General features: G+C 46.1%; 1 long non-coding RNA gene across 1 annotated transcript; it reads right to left on the reverse strand.

The window, feature by feature from the left end:
* Window positions 1–15: 15 nt before the first annotated feature.
* Window positions 16–27,869, reverse strand: LOC310766790. Its single transcript, XR_014550415.1, has 2 exons — window positions 27,156–27,869; window positions 16–1,762 (listed from the first exon to the last, which is right to left on the reverse strand). It is a non-coding gene; the product is annotated as an uncharacterized lncRNA (long non-coding RNA).

The following is a 27,869-nucleotide window of genomic DNA, read 5'->3' on the forward strand; positions in this document are numbered from 1 at the left end:
GAAAACATCAAAACATGTACACAGCGGAATGCAAATGGTTTAATTTACTTCCCCCAACCATTACATTTTGTAACCTTAAAAGCCCAAAGAGTCTAAGAGAATGAACATGAAAATGAACTAGAAATGATTCAGCGTTCTACCCCAGAATAGACTTGATTCATGTTCACTTTACTCAGCAATTATGGAACCACTTTCAGGCATGGCTCAGAGATTTTTAAATAATTCAGGGGACTTCGTTAAGGCAAACAAGTTCATTCCATGTATTGATTATTATTGCATTCTTACTTTAGAGAGGGGTGCTGGTGGGATTTTTTGCCTTAGGTGTCAAAATAACGCAGCCAGCCATAGTATGCATCCTTATTTGTTGGCGGTGTGTGTTTACTGTTCCATCTCGGTCAAGAAACGTCTTGAGCTAGCTCAAATGTAGTGAGCGATGCAAGCATTCTCCCCATTTCTGCTTTGGGCAGGCTGAGGCAAGCCTTGGATGTTCTCGCAAAGATGTAAGGAAAGTCACAAACAATGGGCGGAATCCAATGCCTTTGTTTTACAGGGATTTTTGCTTGTGCAGTGTGGCTTATCCTTCTCATGTGCCTCCGAGCCCTCCACAAATCTGCTCTGGAGGATTTGGGGAACCCTCAGAACATATTGGGGGGTGCGGTGGGAGGAGAAGGGGAAGTTCCATTGTGTAAGGGTAAATCCTCGTGCTAACAGAAGAAGAGACTTGATTCTACTTTGGATATTTGGAATTCCTCCAGAGGGCCGCAAATAGGCTGGGCAGGACCTGTGATTGGCTGATGGGTCTTCTGTTCTGCAACCTTTCTTTAGATATATACCAGCAGGTGTCAAATGAAAATGTGCAGGGGAAAGAGGTCTGCTTGTAGTCCTTTTTACACACCGAACCAGTTCTGTGTTATGCTGATTAGAATGGTAAAAGTTTTGCTATCAATTCCCATTAGATGCTGGTGTACTTTCTTGAATCCTGCATCGAAGGGGGTCAGACTAGAAGACCCTTGAGGTCCCTTCCAACTCTTATTATTCTCAGACCCTTCGATTATTCGAATACTGACTTCCTAGTAAAGGAGTAGTCTGCAAAAGCATGCAGTGGATAACACTGGCCAGTAGATGGTGCAGTGGGTTGAAGATACACTTTTGACAGCAGGGATCCCTGCCAAGTTCCTGTATAAAAGCTGAGAAATATTTGCTAAATGTAGGCTGTGGTGGGTGGTACTAGAAATATGATGCGCCTACAGATAGCCTGGGGTCTTGCATATCTTAGCTGCTGTTTTCCCTTGTATCACCTCTACCAACCCTGCCACCGTACCTGTGGTTTACACTAGCAAGCAAGGAGGAGATTAACATGGAGAGTGGCATAACGCTTGAATCAGCACGCCTGATTCAGAATTGGCCGCCAAGCAAATGATCTGATGTATTTATTAGATCACGTAGCCATTTGGCAACAGCTGGTTCCAAGATCCAGGGATCATCATGGCAGAGGGTCCAATGCATGGCAAAGGATGAGGACACTCGCCATTCAAGGTTGCCAACCCCACACCCCCTCAAAGTCCTCTGGAGGGCATTTATGAAGTCCAATTTTACCATCCGTGCTGGGAAGCCAGGATGGCTGAAGACAGCTTCTGAAGCACCAACTTTCCCTAAAGAAACAGCAATAAATTCCACAGCAACTTTAGGAAGTTTCTTCCATTGCGGAGCTGTTGTTATAGTTACCTCGTGTTGCTTCTTGCCTTATCTTCAGTTCTGCCTCCTTTAAAAAAAATAAATTGGTTTTTTTGTAATACACAAAGAAAAAGGACAAACGGTCATTACACCTATACCATACAAAAAACAAATAGAATGTAGAAATACAAACTGACTCAAAGACACAAATGACTTCCCGTCTAATGACTTCCTTAATTCAGTTCTGCCTCCATTTAAAAAAAAAATATTTGGTTTTTTGTAATACACAAAGAAAAAGGAAAAACACCCATTACACCTAAACCATACAAAAAACAAATAGACTTAATACAAACCCACTCAAAGACACAAATGACTTCCCGTCTAATGACTTCCTTAATTCAGGTACACAAACTTGTGGCCGATACAAACTGTTATCATAATTTGACTGCATCTTAATTTATCTTAAGTCTCACATCATTCTTAAAGCTACTACTGAAGTTAATCAAATCAAATCAGTTCTGCTTCCTCATATATCTTTAAATGTTTGAAAATCCACCTCCTTGATCATATTTTCTTTAGGGCCTAGGCTAAGCATATTCCCAACTCCTCAAAGGACTTTGCCCTCAGGAAGAAAATGGATATACGGTAAATCTTTCTTGTTTACGGACTGTCTTCGTTAAATGTGGCCTGCAAGCTGAACACGAATGAGACCCTTACGTTGAAAATAATGGATATAAGTTTTTTGTTCATACAGCCTAAAGTGGTTGTGGGTTTGGGGTTTGCTTTTTGTATAATAGCACCACCATATTATTGGCTCATGTTCAGTTTGATCTTCAGTCTTTCTGCCTTATCAGCCTACATTTTAGGTCATGGTTATGAGGGTCTGGGGCTGTCCAACTCCCATCACCCCTGGCAGCATAGCCAAGGGTAAGGGATGTGTGGAGTTGGAGCTGAACATCATCCGGACGACTAGAAGGTCCCCCATCCCTATTTTCGATGTCCTACAATACTAGCAAATTTAACTTTTTGCAACAATAGTGTGGAATGTTTTCTACATCATCCTTGTAGCAGGCGAAGCAGGGTCATTTCAGGGAAGGCAGGGGAAAAGGAAGTGAAGGACATTCGTAGTTCTTACTAGGATGTTTGTGCTATCCGCAAGTACTGCTGTTCTAAATAACCACTTCGCTGATCCTGAATACAGTTAAGCTTTATATAGAATTATTGCAAGCAATCTCTCCTGCAATTCATGACCATTTGGGATCACTGGCTGTTATTGCTGCGTATTTAACAAAAAATTATATGCTGCTTGCTAAAGCAAAAGACCTCTACACAGTTTAAACAATAAAGCCATCAAAAATACCAATAAAAAAAAACATTAAAAACAAATTGCATTTAAAATATAAAATAAAACCAGTACTGTAATTATAAGACACTTTCACTCATTTAAATCATGCATCAAGACAACATGCTAAAGTTACATGCCAGGGTAGCATTGCTGAAATAAAGAAGCTTTTTTTAAGCAGGGGCAGAAAATAATACAGTGAAGGTGCCTGCCTAATATCAGTGGGCAGGGAGTTCCAAAGTATAGATGCTGCCACAATTAAAGGACCGATTTCTTGCAAATGCAGAATGGGCATTCATATGTGGCACCTGTAAACATGCCAGTTCTGCAGATCTAAGTGGTCAGGGGGGCATATATGGGGCGAGGTGATCCTTCAGGTAAACTGGCCCCAAGCTGTTGAGGGCTTTATATATTAATAGGAGCTTTTTGAATCTGACCTGCTAATAAATCATCAACCAGTGCAGATCTCTGAGCTTGGGTGTTGTATGCTGACAGGGTCTGCACTGACTGCAGTCTCCAAACCAAGCAGAAGGGAAACACCTCATAGAGAGCATTCCATTAGTCCAGACTGTAAAGTTTCCCTTTATATCCACCACGTATATATGATTGCTGCCAGAAATTAATATATAACACTTCGTTGTGTGTCTGGTGTAGTCTATGAAAGCTTATGCCACAATACATCTGATAAGCCTCAAGGCTCTTTTTTGTTTTTCAAAGACAAAATCCAACATGAAATCACTAAACCAGAAATATGTTTGTTTCTGTTTCTCCATGGCTGAAACAAAACAATGGTTTCCTCTCCCACTGCAGGTGTTTAAAATAGCACAACAAAGTTCGGAAGATGGTTAGTCATTAAGGTGCCACAAGGTTGTATTTTGTTCTTATGAGGGGCCTGTATGGCATCATAATTCCCACAATTGAGCCTTCTCCTCAGAAAGTCTGTCGGTTTTCCATGCATTCCTCCTGCCTATTGAATTAGAAAGTTACCTGCATAAAGTGCCTGCAGTGACATTTCTCCTTCCCTTTCTAGCCTCCTGGGAAAAAAGGTGGCTGTGTTTGAGCTCCCAGGGAATTTGAGCCCATGTCTGCAGAGAGCTCTGGAGATTGTGGCAATTGTTGATTCTCTCCTATCTGCTGTGGAGTAGTCTACCCTGGCCAGGGGGAAAGTGCTGTGGTCTTTTTTTCTGGCAAGGACCTCCAAGGCAGTACATTAAAACCTAATGTACACAATACATGTTACATTACATTTGACCATTGCTACTTCTCAGTTGGTGCCTTGTATGCATGGGTAATAATATCATGCTGAAGTTAGCCCAGACTCCATATTGGAGCCATACGGTCAATCTCCCAAACCATGAAATTGAGGAAGTGTCACAAGAAATATGGCTCTGTTGCTACTTCCTTTGCTCTTCTTGGTAATACCTAGTATAACACAACATGTTATCTTATCACAGAACCCATGGTGTGTACATGCAATTCCCAGGTAGTCAGCAATCCATGCACTAGCCAGACCCAAACCAGCTTATTTCAACAAGATGGCGGCCTCATGCGCTTTCAGAGCATAATCTAGGATTTTATTGTATTGTGCTTTTAAAGGGTGATATTAATAGTCCGGGTGGTTGGACTAAGACCTGGGTGACCGGGGTTCAAAATTCCACTCTGCCCATGGGCAGGGGAAGCAGCTTCCCCTCCCAATCAAGTAAATAAATAAAAATACTTAACTGACCAATTGCATTGCAGATAACTCCATTCTGCCCCTCCTAACATAAAGTCTGCCCCCTCCCCCAATAAATCCTGGCTACACCCATGACTCTGCCATTTGACTACCGGGGAATTGCATGTACACCACCATGGGTTCTGTGATGATAAAAAGCTGGAATATCAATGTAAGAAAACAAATTTTGAAAAATAAACCAAGATAAAAGCAGGTTTATAAAACAGCACTTGGATAAAATAAAACAAGCCGGTTAAACTCAGGAAGAGTTAGGAACCTAGGAAAATCATTCTTATTCTTTAAAGCAGGGATGGGTAACATCTGGCCCTCCAGATGTCTGGACTCCAATTCCCATCAGCCACGGCCAGCATGACCAGTGGTCAGGCCTGATGGGAACCGTAGTCCAGCAGCTCCTGGAGGGGCATAGGATGAATGGATGAAGAGTTGGAAGAAGATCAGAGAAGTGGCTAGCTCCATCCAGATTCTATGCTACTTTATTTATTTCATAAGATTTATATACAGCTTGATTGTAAGCAACCTCAAAGCTGTTTACAAAAAGATAAAACCATAAAATTACCAATAAGAAGAATTAGCAAAGGCTAAGATAACAATGCCTGGCGTGCTCTGGTCCATGGGGTCACAAAGAGTCGGACACGACTAAATGACTAAACAACAACAACAAGATAACAATGAACTAAAAACAGATTAAAACATGCTCCAGCTTCCTAAATATCTGGGTAGGCTTGTCTAAATAAATAAGTTTTTAGCAGGCACACACACACAAAAAAAAAAGTACAGTGAAGGTGCCTGTCTGATATCAAAAGGCAGGGAGTTCCGAAGTGTAGGTGCTGCCACACTTCAAGATCTTGTTCTTACAAATGCAGAATGGATATTATGGGGCACCTTTGACAGTGCTAGTTCCTCTGATCAAAGCAGTCAAGTGGGTGTATATGGAGTAAGGCAAAGTACTAAAATAGTTCCATCTCCCCAACCACTGCAGTACAGTATTATGCCAGCAACATAGTCGCATTTTTTGCTCTATAAGACTCACTTTTTCCCTCCTAAAAAATAAGAGGAAATGTGTGTGCGTCTTATGGAGCGAATGCAGGCTGCGCAGCTATCCCAGAAGCCAGAACAGCAAGAGGGATTGCTGCTTTCGCTGCGCAGTGATCTCTCTTGCTGTTCTGGCTTCTGGGATTCAGAATATTTTTTTTCTTGTTTTCCTCCTCCAAAAACTAGGTGCGTCTTGTGGTCTGGTGCGTCTTATAGAGCGAAAAATGCGGTAGCTATCAAAACTTAACAGACACCCCCTTCACTGCATTGGAGTAAATGGAAACTTCCAGAAACTTTGATCTTGCAGTGCTCATCAATATATCTTCTTCTGCATTGCAAAACGCTTGTTCCCATTGCACAGACACAATGCAAAACTATTGTGTCCAGTTGTATGAACACCATTGTGTGGGAAGGTGTGAAATGGTTTCTGCCATCAGTACCTGCTGATTGGTGTCTTCCGTGCATGACTAATGTGGGGGTGACATCAGTCACCATCAGCATGATTGGCAGGTGACAAGATAGTTTCCAAGGGCTCTGTGAAAGTGGATGTTGTTGCTGTTGCTCTCAGCTCCCTCCTCCATCGCTATTATTGTGCTTTTGACTTAATTGCCCATAAATCTTACACCATGTAGGCCCCAGGGTTGTGGCAGCCATATTAGGTGAACCACAGGGCTTGGTCGGGTTTGCCTAATTAACATTAATTTTCATTAGGTTTTAAATTATTAGCCAAGGACACCAGCAGTTCTCTAACTATGTCCAAGTTATACGAGAATACTACTTAACAAACCTTAATGAACATCTATTATAGAAGTTTTATTTATATCATTTTCAAGTACTTTTATTAATCATTTTTGGATACATGTATCTATGGGGAAAGTATCAGCCCAACATTCCCTATGTATCCTTGGCATTTGTTGCATATATGGAAGCACTGGATACATATTTCGGTGTTTAATCTTTTCCGGAGATTGCACACGTGTAATTGAAGTGGAATGGAACTAGGCATGGAAGCCACAATCTGCACCCACAAGGCATCATGTTCAATACATCATCATGTTGCTGCTGTAATACAAGAACCAGGACACAGGTAGCTCCCTGTGTGAAAATGAGGTGGTAAAGTAACCTCCTGAGGACTTTCCCACTTCAGTATAAAAGTGTAAATCAAGCTTCAGTTTAAATGTGGGCTGCAAATGGCTGTATCTGCTCAAAAACTAGCAAAACAGAATAACACCCCCAACCCAACCCACATCATTTCAAATGTCAAACCATTTAAAGTCACCACACCCCTATTAATACATTCATTGGAAACAAAATTCTGGGCTGGGTTAATTCAGACACCTTGACATAACAAGCAAACTCTGTAACATTGTGCCAATGTGTCAGATCCAGAAAAGACTCCAAAAAGTATAAACAAAAAAGGAGACTAATTATGAGTCTCCCAAGTGAATGAAGCTGAGAAAGGAAATAAACAATAGGAAGGGAAAGCTAATTGGGGATAAGCAAGATCTTTTAGCTTTTGACATGTGGAATGCTGCTGTTACAAAACAAGAGCACTTACTTCTAAATATCTAATTTTATCCTGACCCTTTAACTTGAACCCTACACAGCCATTTCACATGACCTGGGCCTAATTTTTCAAAAGAACAGAAGCTGTGAGTCATGGCATAGAGTCTGTATGTTGATTTTGAGCAACCGTCTTGGAAACTCTTATATCTTGGTAGGAAAGGCTGTTGCTAGCAGAAATCACCCAGCTTGGGACTCTTGCCACTTGAAAATGAGACTGGTGCAATTCAAGTTTTTAGAAGTATTGTGCGTGCATCCCCATTAGCTTTGGGGCTGTCATTTCAGTGAAGAACACTGAGCATTTCATACACTCTATACTTTGGCAACGCTGTGAAGAGAATTCAAGATCCGTCTGTCCTGCCAATTGCTGAATCCCTAGATTGCTCATCGTTGCTTCCATTTGATCTTCCACCAGCAATGGTGCAAACAGCTAAAATATCTTCAGCTCTGTAACCAAGATAGTTGCAAGATGATCCAAACACACACACACACACACACACACACACACACAAATGTGCTAAATTGTTCACCATTTCTTTGTAGACAATCAGCTGCCTGAAGCACAACCTTGATAAATACTGGGGGAGATTTCTGGATGGTACTGGATGGTATACCTTCCCCTCCATAATGTGGGGGCAGAATATTGTGTTGCTGGTGCAGGTTGTGTTGAGTAGGGTAGCCACGGTGTTATGTACTGAGTTGAATAGGATCCAAACTGCAGCAGTCTGATTGGTCCTAGAACAATAGGATTCAGAATGCAGCAGTCAGATTGGTCCTAGAACAATGCAGCAATATGATTGGTTGGCAGGAACCACCCAATCATGCTCCAGATAGAAGTGAATCCACAACCTGATTGGCTTACAGTAGAATTCCGGAATTAGCCAATCATGTGCAGCCCATTGTGTAAATAATGTATATAAAGCAGATACCTTGAGGGGACTTTCATTCATTCCTCCTCACCACTATGAGCTGAATAAAGAGCATGAAATCACTTTGCGACTCTGAGTATATTTCACTGGCGACGAAGGTGGGATCCCGCTGAGCTGACTGCCACACACAGCACCGCAGCACCGCCACCTGCCGCACCGCTGCCTCGCACCGTGTATCCAGGCTTCAGCTCCGGGACACAAGGAACTCAGAATGGCAACCAACAGCAGCTTCTCGCCGTTCAACCCAGCATCTGGAGACTGGGAAGCGTATGCCTCCCGTTTCACCTTCCTCCTAGAAGCCAAAGGGGTCACCGATGAAGAAGACGCCAAGAAGAGGGCGATATTCTTCAGCGTCTGCGGAGAGGAGACGTTTGAAATCGCCCGGGCTCTCCTTGCACCCGAAGACGTCGCTACTGTTCCATACAAAACAATAATGGAACAGCTGAAGGGGCACTTTTCGCCACAGCCCTCTGTGGTGGCTCGTCGAAATGCCTTCTATGCAAAGCGGCAAGCCCCTGGGGAAACCATAACTGGGTTTGTGACCTCTCTCCGCCAAGCTGCCCGGTTCTGCAACTTCTCAGAGCTGGAGAACATGCTTCGTGACCGCCTCGTCGGTGGCCTGAAGGATGAGAAGCTGCAACGACGCCTCTACGCTAAGAAGGACCTAACGTTCCAGGTCGCTCTGGAGGAGGCCCTGGCAACGGAAGCTGCCGAGAGGTCGACGCAAGAGGCACGGCCGAGCCAGCCGTCCCAATCGAGGGTCCACCACGAAGACCTCACCGACGACTCAGGATCCAACAGGGAGGAGGTGCACCGAGTACAGCAGCGCACTCAAGCAGCCCACATACCACAGCTGCCTCGACGAGAAGCAGGGAACTGCGCAAGCTGTGGAGACAGTCACGAGAGGAGGACCTGCCGTTTCCGCAACGCAGAGTGCAGGCAGTGCAGAAAATTGGGACACATCGCCCGGGTGTGTCGAGCTCGGCCCACCCGACGCCAGGCATCAGATGACCAATCCAAGAGCCCCAGGTCCCGGGGCCCAACACACCAAGGCAACTCGACGGAGCTCACGGACTTCCAGGTATACCAGTTGCCCCACCCCAACGTAGAGAAAATTTATGTAGAGGTACACATAGAGGGGGCCCCATGCCGCATGGAGCTTGACACGGGTTCAACTCTATCCATAATCTCGGCAAGGACCTTAAGGAAACTGTGTCCTACTGGGGGTCCCAAACTCAGGCCGGCCCCATTCACCCTCCGGGACTTCCAGAAACGTAAGGTCCCCACAATGGGGGTGGGGACCTTCAGGGTGCAATACCGAGGGCGGACGCGGCAACTGGACTTGCTTGTGGTCAAGGGCCCCTACATTAGCTTACTGGGATTGGCATGGTTTGGACCACTGGGGCTAGCCGTCACCGGGGTGAACCACACGAGCTTACAAGTGGACGTGGACGCCATATGCAAGGAATTTCCGGGGGTTTTTGATGGGAAATTGGGACAGTATACGGGCCCCCCCATTGCTTTACAGCTTGACCCCGCAGTACGACCAGTCAGGCTCAAGGCCCGCCGGGTCCCGTTCGCCCTGAAACCCCGTATAGACGAGGAATTGGACCGACTCGTGGAGCAAGGCGTGCTGGAGCCGGTGCCTAATGCCCCCTGGGAAACCCCAATCGTCACACCCGTCAAGCCGAATGGTTCGGTCCGCATCTGCGCAGACTACAAATGTACCATAAACAAGGCCCTCACGGCCCATGCATACCCAGTGCCAGTGGTCAGCCATGTCCTTGCCACCCTGGCTGGGTCGAAAATTTTTGGCAAGCTGGACTTGGCCCAAGCATATCAACAACTGCCAGTAGATGAGGCCACAGCAGAGGCACAGACGATTGTGACGCACAGAGGAGCGTTCAGGGTAAAGCGGCTGCAATTCGGTGTCAGCGTGGCACCAGGCATATTCCAGAATCTAATGGACTCTCTCCTTAAAGGGATTCCTGGCGTCACCCCCTTCTTCGATGATGTGTTGATTGCCGGGCCCACACCAGAGGAGTTTGAGGACCGCCTCCGCACCGTTCTGCACCGTTTCCAGACGGCGGGTCTCAAGGTGAAGCGGGAAAAATGTCTACTAGGAGTGCCTCAGGTGGACTTTCTGGGATTTATGGTGGACGCAGAAGGGGTCCACCCGACTGGGGACAAGGTACGGGCCATTTGTGATGCCCCAGCGCCCAAGAACAAGACTGAACTTCAGGCCTTCTTGGGACTATTGAACTTTTACCATTCCTTCCTTCCCCACAAGGCGGCGGTAGCGGAGCCCCTACACAGACTCCTGGACAAGCGGGCCCCTTGGGTGTGGGGCCAGCGCCAGGAGGCCGCATTCCAGGCAGTCAAGGACTTGCTTGTCTCAAACTCGGTCTTGGCACACTTCGATGAGAGGCTGCCGGTGGTGCTAGCATGCGACGCCTCACCCTATGGCATTGGCGCTGTCCTGGGACACCAACTCCCGGATGGAAGAGAGGTACCGGTGGCATACTTTTCCCAGACACTCAACGCAACCGAGCGGAACTACTCGCAAATCGACAAGGAGGGTCTGGCAATTGTGAAGGGAGTAAAAAAATTCCATGATTTCTTGTACGGGCGGCCCTTCACCGTGGTGACTGACCACAAGCCCTTGCTTGGCTTGTTTGCCTCCGAAAAGCAGACCCCCCAAGTGCTGTCTCCTCGTGTCCTCAGGTGGTCAATTTTCCTTGCCAGCTACCAGTATGCACTGATTCACCGCCCTGGGAAGGCGATGGGCCATGCGGACGCCCTCAGCAGGCTACCACTACCGGAAACAGGCCCCGACCCAGCACCTGCACAAGAGGTTATGAGCCTGGAGCTGCTTCCCGACCGCCCCATTCAGGCACAAGAAGTTGCACACCATTCCAAGAAAGATAGGGTCATCTCCCGCGTCCTGGACTGGGTGTGGAGGGGATGGCCCAGCAGCAGCCCCGGGCCAGAATTCGCCGGCTACACAACCCGCAAACATGAACTGTCAGCCCACAAGGGGTGCCTGTTATGGGGAAGCAGGGTCATTGTTCCCCAGCCCCTCCGCAAAAGGGTCCTCACAGCCCTACACGAGACACACCCAGGGGTAGTAAGAATGAAGGCCCTTGCCAGGAGTTATGTGTGGTGGCCGGGGATCGACGGAGAGATAGAGGCCTGGGTCAAACACTGCCAGGCCTGCCAAGAATCCCGCCCAGATCCCCCAAGGGCCCCAGTCCAGTCCTGGGAGTCCGCCCGAGCACCATGGTCACGCCTGCATGTGGACTTCGCTGGCCCCTTTCAGGGGAAAACATTCTTCATAGTGGTGGACTCCTACACCAAATGGCTGGAAGTCGCACTGGTACCGTCCACTTCTACGTCCGCAGCCATCCGGGTACTACGCAGGCTGTTTGCAACCCACGGGCTCCCTGACACTCTCGTCTCAGACAACGGGACTGCATTTACGTCAGGAGAATTCCAAACCTTCACAGCGCAGAACGCCATCCGCCACATCCGTTCGGCGCCATTCCACCCTGCCACCAATGGCCAAGCAGAACGCATGGTGCGGACCACCAAGGACACCCTTCGCCGCATGACGCAAGGGGATTGGGAGTACCGCCTTGCCACATTCCTCCTAGCACAACACAGCACCCCCAGCTCAACGACTGGCCGGAGCCCCGCTGAACTACTAATGGGTCGGCGCCTTGCAATCAGATTGGACCGCCTTCACCCCGATAGAGCTCAGGATGAGGTAGTGGTGGGGGAAGGCAGGAACCCCCGGACCTTCGAGGCCCAGGACCCAGTGTACGCAAAGAATTTTGGGGCAGGCCCAGCATGGGTACCCGCCACAGTCACCAGGGTCACTGGTCCCGTGTCGTACGAGGTGCTAACGGATGGGGGGCAATGCTGGCGCCGCCACTGCGACCAGATACGGCGACGATTCCCGGGAGAAAACCAGGAGGAGGAAAGGTCAGAGGAGTCCCAAGGGAACAGAGGGGCAGTGAGGCCCATAGAGCAGGAGGGGCCAGCAGGAGAGGCAGAATCAGTAAATACAGAGAGGACCCGCGAAGCCAAAAGGACACCGGAACCAGAACCACGACTGAGCGAGCCGGTTGCACCAGACCAGACAGGCCCATCACAGCCAGCATCCTTGGAACATGAGCCAGAACCTGAACCCCGGACCAGGGAACACCCCAGGCCGCAACGCACACGTAGGCCACCGGCGTACCTCGAGGACTATGAATGCGACCTCCCGGGCAGGACTGGAACTTAGAGGGGAGGGGTGTTATGTACTGAGTTGAATAGGATCCAAACTGCAGCAGTCTGATTGGTCCTAGAACAATAGGATTCAGAATGCAGCAGTCAGATTGGTCCTAGAACAATGCAGCAATATGATTGGTTGGCAGGAACCACCCAATCATGCTCCAGATAGAAGTGAATCCACAACCTGATTGGCTTACAGTAGAATTCCGGAATTAGCCAATCATGTGCAGCCCATTGTGTAAATAATGTATATAAAGCAGATACCTTGAGGGGACTTTCATTCATTCCTCCTCACCACTATGAGCTGAATAAAGAGCATGAAATCACTTTGCGACTCTGAGTATATTTCACACAGCAAACACAATTGCCATGTAAGGGGTGTGAGATGGCTGTCAGTTCACTCGAACACCAGTAGCCCTTACTGGATTGCTTTAGGAGCATGTGGATCCTCTTGGAGAGACATCATCATCATCATCATCATCATCATCATCATCATCATCATCATTATTATTAATTTCATCTATGAATTGTTTCCTATGGGAGATTTCAAAGTGATTTATAGTATAATAAAAACATATATGAAACTGTTCCATATACAGGTAACTCACAACTTGCACACGTTTAAATCATGCACATTCGGGGGACAGAAAGAGGATGGGCATTCAGGAAAAAGAACTTTGGCAATCCCACCCACCATTGAACCCAATGCATTTCAACTATTTTGGCTTTAGGCACTATTCCCAGAACTTAATCCCAGCATAAGTTGAGAGTCGCCTGTATAGCTAAAATAACTTCATGTGTAAATAAACAGCAACACCATACTTTAAAAAAAAAAAGTTTACAACAGGCACAAACATAGGTAAAGGTAAAGGACTCCAGGACGGTTAAGTCCAGTCAAAGGCGACTATGGGGTTGCGGCACTCATCTCACTTCATATCCACAGACAGCTTTCTGAGTCATGTGGCCAGCATGACTAAACTGCTTCTGGCGCAACGGAAACAGCACAAACATAAAATCTGTTCAACACAGATACCAACTGGGATCATTACTTCCATTGATAAGGCTTGTCGAAAGAAGAACATCTTTAGCAGGTGCTGAAAAGGTATCTGTATGAAGCAGTGACTCCCGTCTCCAGTGTCCTTGTAGCTTCTGATGTATGTGATTGTGGCAGGCCTTTTTATGTCTCTGCAGATGTGCAAATCAGAAGTTGAATAAACAGAGGGGGCACTGAAAATGCTCCTTGCCTCCTCCAAGGTCAGGGTCCACGTTCTTTTATCCTGACCCTTTTATCCTGACCCTTTAACTTGAACCCTACACAGGGTGGCGCATCGGAAGATGGCTGACAATAACATCTCTCCGACCCACACGAGGTAATTTGGAGGCTATGATGGGGGTAATTAGCCTCCTTAACCCCCCCAGGATTATGGGGGGGACGGCCCTTGCCTGCTGTGCCCTATACCACCCCCGAATTTGTGGGGGTGGGGGCACTAGGCACAAAGCCCTCCTGTGGGACTCCGGCACTCCTGGACGCCGTCCCTGATCCGCGCCTCTAGTTTGCAAGAATCTTCAAAAGAAACAATTTGGACGAGATAAATTGCACATACTTCAAGGAAAAAGGGGGAGTAAAGACTGCTGACAGAAGAGATCTCTGATAACAAGGCAAGAACAAAATATGAGAAGATACGTCAAGATACGGTATTGCAAATGACTGAGGGGGGAGGGGGAAATAAAAACTTTCCTATCCTCTTTATGTGATTAACAAGAATCCCCTCCCCTAATGAGTTAGAACTTTAAGGACTTAAGCTGTGATTTAAGGCTGTGTGGAGATAAACTTTCGAACCAAAGCAATGTTTCAAGACGAAGCTGGAAAGTTAAGAGTTTTGGAATGACGCAGTTAAAAATGCCGTCGCCATCTTGGGAGGCATTGTTGGAGCTCTTGGGTCTGGGAGGAGAAAGAGAGAAATAGAGCTGTTTACATTTCGTGGATTAACTTCTCTGTGGGACTTAAGAGTGAAAAATGCCTGATTTATGATGGAAAGAGTGATGTTATCTACGAAGGAGATATATGGAAACCATCTGGACTTAAATTGGAAGAACGGGAAATTCACACAGGTAACAAGTTGTTTCTCGATGGAGTTTGATTTTCAGACTTGCATTGGTGAGCATTGCAGAACAATGCCAAACACCAAAGTGCCCACTTAGTAAACATCAAGCATCTATTTTTCTGCTTTAGTATTTTTACAGAAACCAAGTGTTTCTTTTCACTTTTGGTCACTTAATGACTTGACTACCTGAGCCTTTTGTCTCAGGAAACAAAAAGAGAGAAGAATGGACCTTCAGGCAGAGCTCAGCCCTAGAAACTGTTTTGAGTGACGAGACTCCATGAGGGCATGCAGCTATGTAATAACCCTTTTTAAAGCTTGTTGCTTTGACTTTGCATAGAGAAACACACACGCTCCTCCAGCATAATGGGAAGAGACTTCAAAGGACATGGTTTCTATGTAGGCGAGGACCCTGGCACTTCTCTTTTTAGAAACTAACCACCAGAAGAGAGGGAGAAATGGCGTTAAACCATCAGAGAAGTCCAACACTATTTTAAGAGAACTATTTTTGAAGGCAGCTCTGCTGGTGTGGGTACTCCATCCAGGGCTGAGGTCATGATGGGTTCATGGTTTCTTAGACATTAAATGGTGGTTTCGTGAGTCCGACTGTGGGAGTTTCTTTATACCACTTGAGTGTTTCGGGGAGGAGGTCTAGAGAGTACAGGATGTCACTGGTGCTATCTGCAGCAGCCAAAACCTCGTGCTGTAATGTCTGAGCCTGGGCTTGGAAGAGACCCCGATGATATCACCCTACAGAATTGCTAAGAGACAGAAAATGGGAAAGGAAATATTCAAAAGTTATTTCCAAGTTCTGCAAGGCAAGAAGATTAGCACGGCTTTCATCCATCTCATGATTCAAACTGAAGAACTATTTCAAGGCACAGCAACCAGAAGGGCAATTATTCACTCTCTTTTCTTTGTTCTGCCTCTCTGCTCTCAAGGTGATCACCTGCCTATTATTTTATGGGCAGGTGATCACCTTGGTCATATGGACAAGAAAGAATGGACTGAATCACCATAGTCAGTGCTGTAATGTGAGTTGAGCCAGCCCACATTCCAAAGGATTGTGAGAACCAGCCCCAAATAAAGTGTATTTTCATAGTCCAGGTTAACAACAGTGGTTCGAAACAAAATGGGTGGAATTCAACGCTGCACTTTTCCAATAATTCCGGCCCTGAAAGTAATGCAGCTTGTCAGGTAGAATTATGTTCACTGCTCATCTCAGTTGTATGGGGTCTACTGTGGTTGCTTATTGGTGAAAGAGAGCTTGTTTGCATCTTTTCAAAGCTACTCTCTTACTGTTACCATCATCATTTATTGCCTCCTATGAATTCTGGCATTGCATCTGGGCAGAGCCCTGGCTCAAATTTAAGCCTTCCTCCATCTCTAAAACCAGAACCTGTTTGTGCATCTAGATCAGGATCATGGATCAAGCAGCATGTGAACCATACAAAAATAAGTCAGTTCCAAATATGTCAATTAACCACCTGAGCAAACTGTGTGATGTTCTTTATTTTTTCCTTAGGTGTAGGCAGTTTTAAAGCTCCACTGAATTTCACACCTGAAGCAAAAAGTCACGAATGTGGATTCTTGAGTAATCCTAGTCCCCCGTTTGTGCTGTTGGGGGAAGATTAGGACGCAGGTGTTTACCTCCATGTAGCCCAGCCAAACTCCAGCCACCAATGGCACAAACTGTTGACAGGCTACCTGTGGTGGTATTCCTAAACCAGGGCCCAATCCAGGCCTTTCTGCTGCACTAGCTTGGAGCTGGCCCTGCACAAATCAAGAAAAAAATTATGCCACCCAATTTCTTCCCTGGCCAGCAGTGCTTGGATGCAGCAATGGCTCCCCATTCTGTTTGCCCAGTTGCTCCCCAGGTGGAAGTCAGGATTGCTCCCCGAGACTTTGCTTGCTAGAGCATTTTGAAATCTCAGGCCTTTGTCTTTAATTTACAGTTCTGGTAATGCGGTCTTAGGAGGAAAGACTTTGGACTGGTTAATTAACAGCTAAGCAGGCAACAAATTTCAGTGGCGTCATTAAAATGATGCCTTCTACTGAGGACTAAATTTTAGATCACAAGTACCCCCCCAAAAAATTACCCTTGGCCCCCCAAAAAGATATTAAACATGACATTAAAAGTTATGATAATTTTTATTACAATTTGAGAACAGATATATACGCTTGAAGGGGGAAAATATTGAGCTAAAAATGTGCTTACCACTGAACATTTTTTTTAAAAAAAAAATTAAAAGTGATTTCCCCTTATTTCCATCTAACAGAACTGCTTATCATGGGCCCTGATACTTACTCATTTGCTTGGCTTCAGTCATCCCATCTCAGCCAACCACTGTTCAGTAACTAAAGATAGACCTTTTAGGTGGTCTGCAATTCCATACTCACAAGTGCATCAGAGCAGGACAATGTAATCATGTTCCACTGCTTCACAATAAGCCTTTAAGGAAATGGGAAGTGAGGATAGTCAGCCTGCTAAACCCCCCCCCCCCATTGCCATTTTGGAATGGTCTGTCACAGGATCGGAGGGGAGGGGAGGGAGGCAGACTAACTGCCTCATCTTGCGAACACATTCATTTAGAATAAAGGTAAAACAGCCATATAGCCTTGGATCCTGAGTTTCCTTTCTGCAAATGGACTACTGGCAACACGAGAACGGGCCTTCTCTGCAGTGGCCCCCCGTCTGTGGAATGCTCTCCCTAGGGAAGTTCACCTGGTGCCTTCATTATACACTTTTAGGTGCCGTGCAAAAATGTTTGATCTGATTGACATCCTATACGCTTTTAAAATGTGGCTCTTTTTTGGGGGGGGTTGTTATTGGGTTGTCGTTTTTATGTTGATTATATACCATATTTTTTGCTCTATAAGACTCACTTTTTCCCTCTTAAAAAGTAAGGGGAAATGTGTGTGCGTCTTATGGAGCGAATGCAGGCTGCGCAGCTATCCCAGAAGCCAGAACAGCAAGAGGGATTGCTGCTTTCGCTGCGCAGCGATCCCTCTTGCTGTTCTGGCTTCTGAGATTCAGAATATTTTTTTTCTGGTATTCCTCCTCCAAAAACTAGGTGCGTCTTATGGTCTGGTGCGTCTTATAGAGCGAAAAATATGGTATATTGTGGTTTTTATGTTGATCTTTTCTGTGAACTGCTCTGAGACCTCTAGGTATAGGGAGATATATAAATTCAATCAATAATAATAATAATAATAATAATAATAATAATAATAATGGTGGTGGTTTTTACTGAAGGGAGTTGTGGGAGTCCAACAACATGCAAGAGGTCACAATTCATACCGCAATGGCTACTGTGTAAAAAAGAATAAAGTGTGATTAAGAAAACTAAATGGGTAGGTATGCTTCACCTCAATGGAACATTTAAAGAAACAGTTCTTCTAGATATAGAACAATGGCAGAATTTGTGAGGCATGGTTTGGGGGATGAGTGGAGACCATGGTGAAATCCTTCCCTTTTCAAGGCTGGAAAATGAGCTCTGGAATAGAAAAAAGTGTGTGTCACACTGATACAGTAGACTAGGAAGTGAAACCTAAAAACCACCTTCCTTCCCTCTCCCCAAAGAGACGGCTGAAGAATGAATTCACGCATTGCTCACAGCTGAAACAGGAACTTGGTGCTTATTGACAACTGCGGGGCCTTGTCCTTCTGTCTGAGGTTTAAAATTATACTTGTGGCTACTTATTCCTATTCAAAGGCAGCTTAAAAGAGTTTTGCTGTCTCTGTCTTCAGCTTCTTAAAGTATCTAAGTACCGTACTTCAGCCTTGAGCCATTTCCCTGGGCAAGGCTGCCTGAGAGGAATTCTGCATGCTGACCTGGCCCGCCAGACCCTTTTAACTCTGGCCAACCACCATCTTCTGGCTCAGGAGATAAAGGTCTAGGTAGCTGCCCTGCACTATGCTTGCTGTATAGTAGTGGAAAGGATCTCCAATGAGCAGGGGTCTGTAGGCCCCTTGGACTGACAGAACCACCTCCCACAATTCCTGCAACACCCACTATTATTTTTGCGCACGTTCAAGATGCCCTTGAATGCTTTTACCCCTTTGTAGCATTGACACCCTCTTGACACTGTGGCTTCCCTGGGTGCTTCTACATTTCTCTTTATGTATGAAGGGCATTGTACTTGAAATGCGTGCTTTAGCAAAGTATTTTTCCAATGAAGCATTGTGTCTGTTAATCTGTAGCTGCAAGCAGAAGTATATTTGACTAATGTTGCACTCTGGAAGTCACTGGGACATTGATGATGATGGGTTTCCTCCACCCCCCCTCCCATTCATCTAATGGGAAGTTACAAAAGGGAAAAAAAACATGAATGAGGGGATGATTTGAATGAACTGAGTGTTTCTGCTCAGTTCAGTGCTTGCCTGACTAAGGAGAGCGAGCTGGTGACTCAAAGCCTGTGGAGAGCACTGTAGACAGGACAGGTTCATTTGCAAAGCTTGGCAGCACAATGGATAACCAGACACTCTGGGTGGCTTCCAGCACAGATAAAAATATAATAAAATGTCAAACTTTAAAAACTTCCCGATTCAGGACTGCCTTCAAATGTCTTCTAAAAGTTGTGAAGTTCTTTTTCTCCTTGACGTCTGATGGAAGGGCGTTCCACAGAACAGGCACCACTGCCCAGAAGGCCCTCTGCCTGGTTCCCTGTAACTTCACTTCTCACAGTGAAGCTGGACCTCAGTGTCCAGGCTGAAGGGAGTGGAGATACTCTTTCAGATGAACACTCCTGCAGATACCCTCAAGGGGTCCTTTACCTTTTTTGACCACTGTGCAGTGGCACAGAACTGTAGAGCCACCTTCCTGACATCACTGCAGCTTACCTGAATGGGGCTGGGCCAGGGTTATGCAGGTGCCCCAGCAGAGCCAATGCAGCTCTCTTGCTGGGCCCACATAACCCTGGCGTTGCGTCCTCTCTGCTGAACCCCAGCGCTGTCTGGGTAAGCTGCAGTGATGCCAATTTTGGGAGAGCTGCTCCACCCCATGCTACCTCAGGCCACAGCTGTACTTCTCTAATGTCAATTGAAGTTTAAAGACTGTCTCAAGGCAAATCTTAAAAAATGTAGTATATACACTGACAACTGGGAAACACTGGCCTGCGAGCACGCCAGTTGGAGAACAGCCTTTACCAAAAGTGTCATGGGCTTTGAAGACACCTGAACTCAGGACTCAAGGGAGAAACATGCTAAGAGGAAGGCACACTTGGCAAATCCACACTGTGATCAACTCCTGCCTGGAAACCCATGTCCCCACTGTGGAAGGACTTCTGGATCCAGAATTGGCCTCCACAGTCACCTACGGACTCATTGTTAAAACCATATTTATGGAAGACAATCTTACTTGGCTACGAATGGTCACCAGAGAAGACATCCTTAGATGCTGATATCTTACAGGTTCCAGATTTCCCTCCGACTTTTCTACCCTCTCATTCCAAGTTGCTTCTACCATTTCTCTCTCACACGCCAATCTCACAAATGTCATCCTTAGTGGGCTGTGGAACACGCCTGCCTCTGAGTCCCTTCAGACCTTTCAAGATGCAGCCATTTCTGGGCTATTGGGACCGATTATCCAGCAAGCACTCTAGCAAAAGGCGCATCTGGCCCGCTTAGCCTCTGACCATTAATAAAGTTTAATGACCACCACCAACCATTAATACAGCAGTCCTCCTGGTCCCATAAATGCCTCTCCTGTCCAAAAGTCCCAATGTAGGGACCAATTAGAAGAGACATGTCTTTTGCTAAGCACAGAATGGGAAAATGGGAGCCCGAACAGCAGTCACCGGTGGCTATGAAAGCGGTCAGGCCTGTTCGACACTGAGTGAGAAATTCAGCCTGACAATCCTGCCAATCCCAGGTCAAATGCTAATGTCCCTTCTCCAAACTTCCCGGCAACCAGTCCAATAACAGTCTTCAAAATGTGCAGGTTCTGGGCTCTTGGTACCAGATTAGCTCTTCTGCTTCCTTTAATTTAGAAAGGTCCTGCAGAGCTGGACAGCTGCCAGTCAGTCTGTCAAGACGGGAACTATTTTGGGAATTTTTATGATGGAATAATATTTTTTTGGTAAACAAACGGAAAGCTGTTATACAGGGACCTTCACCTCTCAGCTCCCGGTTCACCTCCCTCACTGCTTCAAAGCCACAGTGGTTGCACTGTCCATCACGGAGAACTCCCCTCATAGCTCTCGTGGGGACAAAATAAACAGCAGCTTTTGCTCTCTTTTCATTAACTCTTCAACACAAAAATGCGAGTAAGCAGGGAGGGGGGGGAAGCCTTTCTGCTTGAATGGGTAGAATTAAGCATTTGCCCACTGGATTTAATCTTTCAAAGTACCTCAAGACATACTGGCATAGAGCCAGCAATGGGAACTCTGCAAATACACATGCAGCATGCTCTGTTTGCCATTTTAAAAATCACCACAACTCTTCTTTCCCAGTTTGCCATTCAGCACTTTAGCTTTCAGTAGTGAAGCCTAGCCAAGAACAGACAGAACAAACAGGATAGAGAAGGGGAGTGTTCTGCTCTGTTGGCCCTGGTCATGATTAGCCAAACGGAATAATCTGACAATTGGTTTGGGGGGGGGGGGGGAGCGGGTGGACTGAACTGTCCATACCATGATTTTAAGTCCTAACCATCTGATTCCATTCTGGTTCAAGTGGAATCCATCCCTTTAGTACAGGTCTGGCTTGTCCCAAGATGTGTATATTTCATTTCCCCTCAAATTATACATATTGGTAAAGGGCAAATCCAAATTATTTTGGCGGAAGGGGGTAGTCCATGGCAGAACCGCCATTTCCTAAGTCCTGATGGATTCTTGCTGATAAGCCCATTTCTTTCTTTCTTTCTTTCTTTCTTTCTTTCTTTCTACCTTCCTTTCTTCTCTTCTTCTTCTTCTGTAATTCAGTTTTTAAAAAGCATTTTTATTTATTTTAAAGTATTTATATACCATTACATATCAGAGAGGTTTACAACAATTATACTTGAAACCATACAATGATTGAAAATCACATTAAAAAGTGACTCGGAAATCAGCTATTATGGAAAGATGCATTCTTAATTGTCTGCTTAATTCCCTCCCACAGGGAACTGATTGCCTTCTTAATTCCCTCTCACTATTTTCTATGGAAATGAAAACAACTACACTGGCTACACAAGGCCAGCGTCTCCCTTGGGGGGGGGGCTGTTATAGGAGGAGAAAGCTTTGGATCTTGTGCACCCAATGCCTCTCTTGATCCACTTGCTGGATCATCCCCTATGGCTCTCAAAGTGAACCACTCACAGTGGGATGAGGTTTTAAACAGGGTTGTGTTATTGCCCCAACTCTATTCATTATTTTCATTGCCATGATCCTACACTTTGTCGAAGGGAACTCCCCACCGGAGTAGAAATCATATATCGAACAGATGGAAAGCTCTTCAATCTGAGCAGGCTGAAAGCAAAGAGTAAGGTTACAGTAACTTCCGTCATAGAACTTCGGTATGCTGATGACAACGTAGTGTGTGCACGCTCAGAGGATGACCTCCAAACCATCCTAAATATCTTTGTAGAAGCTTACGAAAAGCTTGGCCTATCACTCAACATCCCAAAAACCAAAGTGCTGCACCAACAAGTACAAAATAACCCCTCTGCAGCACCACAAATCCAACTCAATGGTGTAACGTTGGAAAATGTTGATCACTTCTCCTACCTAGGCAGTTATCTTTCCACAAGGGCCAACGTTGATGCCGAAATCCAGCATCGCCTGAGCTCTGCAAGTGCGGCTTTCTCCTGATTGAAGTGCAGAGTGTTTGAGGACCAGGACATTTGCAGGGAAACCAAAATGCTGGTTTACAAAGCTACTGTACTACCAACCTTACTATATGCTTGTGAAACATGGACCACTTATAAATGCCATCTCCAGCTCCTTGAAAGATCACCAGTGCTGAAATAATGATTCTTCAACATCAACTTCATTGGACTGGTCATGTTGTGCGGATGCCTGATGATCGTCTTCCAAAGCAACTACTCTATTCCAAACTTAAAAATGGAAAGCGTAATGCTGGTGGTCAACAAGAGAGGTTTAAAGACTGTCTCAAGGCAAATCTAAAAAAATGTAGTATAAACACTGACAACTGGGAAACACTGGCCTGTGAGTGCTTCAGTTGGAGAACAGCCTTTACCAAAGGTGTCATAGACTTTGAAGACACTTGAACTCAGGACTCAAGGGAGAAACATGCTAAGAGGAAGGCACGCTTGGCAAATCCACACCGTGATCAACTCCTGCCCAGAAACCAATGTCCCCACTGTGGAAGGACTTGTGGATCCAGAATTGGCCTCCACAGCCACCTACGGACTCATTGTTAAAAGCATGTTTATGGAAGACAATCTTACTTGGCTACGAGTGATCGCCAAAGAAGAATAAGGAGTATTCTGCCCCTTCAGTCCTCTTCCCAGTCCTACAACCACCAGAGCATTCATGGCAGAGGAAGGTCAATCAAATGTGGAATCTGAAGGTATCCATTATACAGCCATAAAAAGACAATATTTTATACAACTGTTTGCACACATGGGTGTCCACAGGGGAGGGCAAGAAGAGAATCATCCCCTCCCCTCTGGTGAACTGTAATTTTCAAATCTCCTGCTTTCATATCTTAAAAAGTGTAGAACCTGTTAAATAAAGGAAAATGTGCAAGCTTATCTTGTTTATTGTTTTGAAATTTGAAAGCCATCCTGGGTACCGTATTTGACTGAAGGGCATTTGAATGTATAAGCACACAGTACAGTTTTGTTGAGTACTTGTTGACAACCTTTGATTTTGGATTTATCTCCTCTAGCTGCCATTCCCCCCCCCCCCACTTTAGCATAATGGGCATTTTCTCACACAGTTTACTCCACACCACAGATAATTGACAGTGCTTCTTCTTTGAAGAAGGGAGGGAATATTATTCCCACTTCTGTTTTATACAGAAGGCTTCAAAGTATAGTGAATATCTTACCCAAGGTCTCAGACTAAAACTTATGTGCAAAAACCTGCTGAATTCCTGCCCATCACAATCTACAAGTGAGAACTCACCAGGGAGCTTCATTTTCGGGGACTGCACAAAATTCCAGTCATTTCAGGCTGGGGATACCTCTTCCTGCTTTTGTCCTCATTTTCCATCTCACTTCCCTCTCACCTCCTTGGCTTCTGTCCTCTTCATTTTAATTTGCAAGAGAGAAAATTCCAACCCCACCCAATTTTTCTGTCTCACCTGAGCTAGTCACATGCTCCCCTAATTATCTTCTCATAGATTCCTGTAAGACACATCTCACAAGACCGATATTCTTTTTCACTTTGCATGCCTCTGTACAATTCTTACGTTTAGGGTTTCTCACAGGGACATGGAATGTTGGACCTTCTGGATCACAGTTTCCAAACGTGGCTCTCCAAAGGTTTTTGGACTACAAGTCCCATCATGGGCGTAGCCAACGGGGGCAGCTGCCCTGTCCAGATCAAGAAAAACAACAGAAATAACTAACTGGCTAATCACGTCAGTTCTGCCCTTCCCTAACAAAAGTCCTGCCCCCCCAAAAAAAATCCTGCCTATGCCCAGGATTCCCATCATACCTGACCACTAGTCTTGCTTGCTAGCTAGGGATGATGGGAGTTGTAGTCCAATAACAGCTGAAGACCCAAGTTTGGGAGGCACTGCTCTGGATGTTGCTGAAGCACATGAACCTTCAACCCTGACAAACTGGCATTGTTGGCTGGGGCAGATGTTGTTGGAATCGAACACCTGGAGGGCCCCAAGTTCCCCATCCCTGGTGTAACGTGTGACAACTTTACGTTGTGTGTCAAATCTACATAGCCGTGTATAGGATCATTATGCTGCAACCCACATTCAGGGATCACACAGCTTGTAACTTGCAAACGGCTACAAGTTTCGTAACACGTGAAGCAGCCCTAGGGGTATCAAATTCAGCGTGTTCATATAGCTAAATAACTGGATTTCATAGTCATGTCTTATGCCTGCAAAAAAACAGAGCGAAGCCATGACATGTACTGCACCTTTAAAAGGTTATAATCCTGTGTTTTCTAGAAGATAAAAGCTGTGTGAAACCAACTTATGATCCCTTTCCCTTTTGCTGTGAGTTAGCTGCACATTAAGAGAGAAGTTTTCCCCCCTCACAGGCTTCGGCCTGCAATGACCCATTAGTCCTGTGTTATTTATGACTTTATAAGCTGTTCCCTTGGAAATAATGGGTGTAGTATCCCAAATGTGGTCTATGATTTCATTGCAGGATCAGGACGGAGGAACAAATGGTTTCTTCCTCCCTCCGAGCTCCACCACCAAATCTATTCTTTCATATTGGCAGAGTTGTGGGCAGGTGGCCTAGAGTACCTTAGGACAATGTGGCTCAAACGTGTAGTAAGGGACAGGAAGTTTTACAATCAAGAAAACTGTGTTGTATTTTTTTTTTGTTTGTAGGGTGGGGGGCAGAACTGTAGGTGAACACTTGTGCAGCGCTGCTTAACCCTCCCTCACATTGATCCCTTCCCCCACATATAAGCTGAAGTTAGTATTTTCCAATGAATCGCTTTGAATAACATAGTTATTGTCCTGGAGGCCTAGGACTTTACACGAATGAGCAGAAAGCATACTTCTTAAAAGATACCAGGGGACCCTGACATCAGGCCGCAGGGAGTTAAGTAAGCTTGATGGGAGTTTGCTTACAAGCACAGAAGCCTGCGCTAACAGCCCTGCTTTGTGTCATTCGGAAGCACAGGCTCCAGCCCTTTCCGATTTCTCACCTGTCCAGACTGGTTGAGAGAAAATGTCTCTTTATTGAGGGCTGAGAAGAAAACCGCACCTATTGCTGCTTATTCCCCTGTGCAGTGTTAACCCTTCACTTCCAGGGAGTCTCAACAGGATATCCCTGGACCATAAACACTGTGTGTATTCAGCCAAGGATCTCTCTGGTGTTGTTTTATTATTATTATTTTTAAAAACTGAGGTATAGTTAACCCTTCACTCACTAGCACAGAGCTTCTTGGGGAGCTTTTCCTCAGGGGTATTATTCTTGACCCTCGGCTGAGTATCACCCAAGTACAAGTGGGTCCAACAGTCAAGAAGGCGGTTTCTGCACATGCTGTAGAAGGAAGTGAGGAGCAGATGGGGCTTGTCAACCTGGAAAGGTAGCCCGTCCAGGAGAAGGAAAACTCTTGATCCTAAACCTTGTGGGATATCTCCGGAAGAAGAAAAGGCTAAGAAGTAAACCCTGTACAAATCTGGAACAGAGTCCCTAAGACGGTTGGATAGGGCCTTGTACGCCTCCTTTCGGCAATTCCTGCAGCCAAGCTGGTGCCAAACGTATGTTTTCCTTTGGACTACATCAGTGGGGCTGAGAGGGGCATCTTGTTATCTGGGCAGTCCAGGGCCTCCATACATGCTGCCCAGGCATGTGCCCCGGGAAAGTCACTTCAGTGCTGCTAATGCAGCAAAAACAACATGGGAGGCAGTAGTTTTGATTAAGGCTTGCATATAAATATATTTTAAATAAAATAAAATAAAATAAAATCACCCTGCTCACTCACTCCCACCATCTCTCCCTGGCTTTCCAGTAGCCATTTGCCCTGCCTTAAAATAGCTCTCTTTGAGAGTTCCTTAATGGCAGAAAACTAACCCAGTATACTCTTCTACAACCCAGCAATTAGCCAATATGGAAATGTAAAACTGAAAATTCAAAGTATGTTGCTGATATCTTGTATTGGGCTTACGGAGGCTACAGTAGACGTATGTCAACTTTTGGCTTCCACTGAGCTCTGCACTGAACTCCCTGATGAAGACTTGAGTGAAATATAAAAAGTTCCACAACTTAAGGAGACGTTTCAGCTTCCAGAGTAGCCTGTTGCTGTAAATAAACAAGAGCCCTGTGGCACCTTCAAAACAAACTGATTAAGGGGTAACTTTGTGTGTAATAAGAGTTCACCTGAGGCATCTCTTTATGGATGTTGGTCTTGGAAGATGCCAAAACGCTGTTATTTCAGAGTGTTCATTTGGAGCTGATTCAGCGCATGCCCTATGCGCCAGTATAGTGTGGTGTAGTGGTAAGAGCATCGGACAAAAACAAAGGAGACCAGAGTGCTAGTTCCCACTCAGCCACGAAATCTCCCTGGGTAGCCCTGGGCCAGTCACTGCCTCTCTGCCTCACCTACCTCACAGGGTTGTTGTGAGGATAAAATGGGGAGAGGGAGAATCATATGCACCACCTTCCCTCCCCTGGAGGGAAGGTGGCATATAAATGTCATTTGAAAAATGAATCCCCAAGCAGCAAGCAAGGTTCAGCACACTCTCTTTCAGTCCAAAACTGTGGCTGTTGTCTAGGAATCCTGTGCTAGCTGTTACCTCTTTCCTCCTTCCTCTCTCCCTCGCCTTTTTCAGTGTTTCAATCTAAAACCAACCGGCCGGTGCCAGCTGCACAGGAGGTCTCAGTTCCGATAAACGAGCACTGTCTTTTCTTTACCTGCTTTGTATCCGGCCCTGAGAGAGACCAACACGGCAAGCACCGCCTCGTGAACCCTTCCTTCTCCAAGAACTCGGCGGCTTCCTCCGCCCCAGCTTATGCAACCTTGCGGGCTGCCACCTTTCGTCACCCAAACAAAAGGTGCTGCGCCTTGACTTGAGCAGCGCCTCCGCCACGTGGGAAAAGCCTGCACCCATCATGGGGTCGCTGCCAGGCAGCTGCAGCTTTTGTTGCCAAGAAGAAAGCTTCCCCGTCCTAAATCCCCGAATAACTAGGCTTCCCACCCCACCCCATCAATGGAAGGGCGGAGGAGATATTATTATGGCCGCCGCTTCCTCCCTTCCTCCACCCCCCCTTGAGGGGTTTCGAGGACCCTGCTCGGCTTCCGCGCTCCATTTCCCAGCCAGCTACAATTATAGAATTCTAAAGATGGAAGGGACCCCGAGGGTCATCCAGCCCAACCCCCTACAATGCAGGACTCGAACCCACGACCCGGGGATTAAGAGCCTCATGCTCTAGCTCTACCAAGCGCGCTAGCCAGCCAGCCGGCCGGCCCTCTTCCCCGCTTCCCGGCCTGCTCCCTCCCTGCCTGCTTTTCCTCTGATTTCTCGGAAGAATTCCCGCCTGCTGGCCTCCTTCGCCGCCGCTGCCCGAGTGTTGTGATGTTGTTTTCCCTTCGTCGCTATGGGCGGGGAGTTCCGACAGGGAGCGAAA

Source organism: Podarcis filfolensis (genome assembly GCF_964270895.1).
Source record: "Podarcis filfolensis genome assembly, chromosome: 1".
NCBI lineage: Eukaryota > Metazoa > Chordata > Lepidosauria > Squamata > Lacertidae > Podarcis > Podarcis filfolensis.